This window comes from Harmonia axyridis, chromosome X (assembly GCF_914767665.1).
Source record: "Harmonia axyridis chromosome X, icHarAxyr1.1, whole genome shotgun sequence".
Classification (NCBI taxonomy): Eukaryota; Metazoa; Arthropoda; class Insecta; order Coleoptera; family Coccinellidae; genus Harmonia; species Harmonia axyridis.
Genome location: NC_059508.1, coordinates 33,881,345 through 33,884,040, shown reverse-complemented (window position 1 = coordinate 33,884,040; position 2,696 = coordinate 33,881,345). Strand labels below are relative to the sequence as shown.

General features: G+C 40.2%; 1 non-coding gene across 1 annotated transcript; it reads left to right on the top strand.

Moving 5' to 3' along the window:
• Positions 1-2,084: 2,084 nt before the first annotated feature.
• On the top strand, positions 2,085-2,203 carry LOC123687978. The gene has a single exon (XR_006749678.1). It is a non-coding gene; the product is annotated as a 5S ribosomal RNA (ribosomal RNA).
• The last annotated feature ends 493 nt before the right edge of the window (positions 2,204-2,696 follow it).

Here is a 2,696-nt window from a genome sequence, read left to right as displayed (position 1 = left end):
AAAATCTCCGGACTCATTTTTATGAATATCCCCAGTCAGTAAGAACGTTATTTCGCCAATATATACCAACAATAAACCATATTCCAATAGCTGAACCAAAAATATAATTCCCGATCCAAACGTTCTGCATCGCCCAACGCGACCACCTTCCCTATATATGTCAGGAGAGCACAGGGTTCCCCTCCAGACAACACTTACGCTCTATCCCCGACTCTCGGTCGATCGATAGGCCAGGTCAGCGGTGTCTGTTTCGGCCGAAGCTCGGACTTTGGTCAAAATGTTCCGATACAAAATTTGAACCAAGATAGATACAGATATGATTCCTTCTTAAATATACGTTGATTATCGAACAGAATATGGTAAATATTTTGCGATGACCGAGGATTTCATGAATTTTTTTTTTTTTTCGAAAAAATTTTCTATTATCGGAATTTCCTCAAATTTCATTTGGTTGCCTCCTAATGCTTATTAAAAATGATAACCAACAATCAGAATCATTATTTATCATTTATTTCAATTTTTATAATGAAAAACGTTCACGTCCTTTCGCGCCTCTCGATCGTCGTTTACGTGATGCATCGGTCAGCCCTAGTTTACGTGGTGCATCGGTAAGATCGAGTTCACGTTCTGCATCGGTCTGCCCGAGTTTACGTGGTGCATCGGTAAGATCGAGATTACGTGGTGCATCGGTAAGATCGAGTTCACGTTCTGCATCGGTCTGCCTGAGTTTACGTGGTGCATCGGTATGATCGAGTTTACGTTCTGCATCGGTGTGATCTAGTTTACGTTGTGCATCGGTAAGATCGAGATTACGTGAAGCATCGGTATGATCGAGTTTACGTTCTGCATCGGTCTGGACTCTGAGATATATTTTCGACGTGAAAATGTTCCGATACAACTTTTGAACCAGGATAGTTAGAGAGATGATTTTTTCTGGGATGTACGTTGATTGGGGAATGGATTGTGGAAAATAACTTGCCATGACCGAGGTGTTCTCGAATTTTTTTTTTTTTTCGAAAAATATTTTCTGATTTTGGATTTCACTCAAATTTGATTTCGTTGCCTTCTAATGTGTTCTAAAAGAGTAAATCAGTAATCAGAATCGAAAAATATTTTTCGGATTTTTTTTTTTTTGAAAAAAAATTTTCTGATTTTGGAATTTCCTCAAATTTGATTTGGTTGCCTTCTAATGTGTTTTTAAAGCGTAAATCAGTAATCAGAATCAATATTCATTGTCGACTTTAATTTTTATAAGGAAAAATGTTCACGTCCTTAAACGCCTCCCCATCATTAGCCCGAGTCCAAGTCGATGTCAGTCCCGAGCGGACGGTGTCAGATACTACCTATCGCCCCGGTCTGGACTTGGCGAGGTATTTCGACGTGAAATGTTCCGATACAACTTTTGAACCAGGATAGTTAGAGAGATGATTTCTTCTATGTTGTACGTTGATTGTGGAATGGATTGTGGGAAATAACTTGCCATGACCCAGGTGTTCTTGAATTTTTTTTTTTTTCGAAAAAAATTTTCTGATCTTGAAATTTCCTCAAATCTGATTGCGTTGCCTTCTAATGTGTACTAAAAGAGTAAATCAGTAATCAGAATCAATATTCATTGTCGACTTTAATTTTTATAAGGAAAAATGTTCACGTCCTTAAACGCCTCTCCATCGTTACCCCGACTCCAAGACGATGTTAGACCGGAGCGGACGGTGTCAAATGCGACCGATCTCCCCGGTCTGGACTTAGCGAGATATTCCGACGTGAAATGTTCCGATACAAAAATTTAACTGTGATAGTTAGAGAGATGGTTCCTTTTGTGATGTACGTTGATTGTGTAATAGAATATGGAAATAAACTTGAGATGACCGAGGTCTTCTGGGATTTTTTTTTTTTTTTCGAAAAATATTTTTCGATTTCGGAAATCCCTCAAATTTCATTGAGATATGTCCTAATGTGTTCTTAAAACTTAAATCAACAATCAGAATTAATATCCAAAAGTTATTTCATTTTTTATAAGGAAAAACGTTCACGTCCTTTCCGCTCCCAAAAAGTGAGATATCATAGAAAATATCGCTATATTTGTTGTTTACGGCCATACCACGCTGAAATTGCCAGTTCTCGTCAGAACACTGAAGCCAAGCAGCGTCGGGCGCGGTTAGTACTTGGATGGGTGACCGCTTGGGAACACCGCGTGCTGTAAGCTTTTTTTTTACGTTCTGCATCGGTCTGCCGAGATAACGTGGTGCATCGGTATGATCGAGTTTACGTTCTGCATCGGTAAGATCGAGATTACGTGATGCATCGGTAAGATTGAGATTACGTGGTGCATCGGTAAGATCGAGTTTACGTGGTGCATCGGTAAGATCCAATTCACGTTCTGCATCGGTAAGATCCAGTTCACGTGGTGCATCGGTAAGATCGAGATTACGTGGTGCATCGGTAAGATCGAGTTTACGTGGTGCATCGGTAAGATCCAATTCACGTTCTGCATCGGTAAGATCCAGTTCACGTGGTGCATCGGTAAGATTGAGATTACGTGGTGCATCGGTAAGATCGAGTTTACGTGGTGCATCGGTAAGATCCAATTCACGTTCTGCATCGGTAAGATCCAGTTCACGTGGTGCATCGGTAAGATTGAGATTACGTGGTGCATCGGTAAGATCGAGTTTACGTGGTGCATCGGTAAGATCCAATTC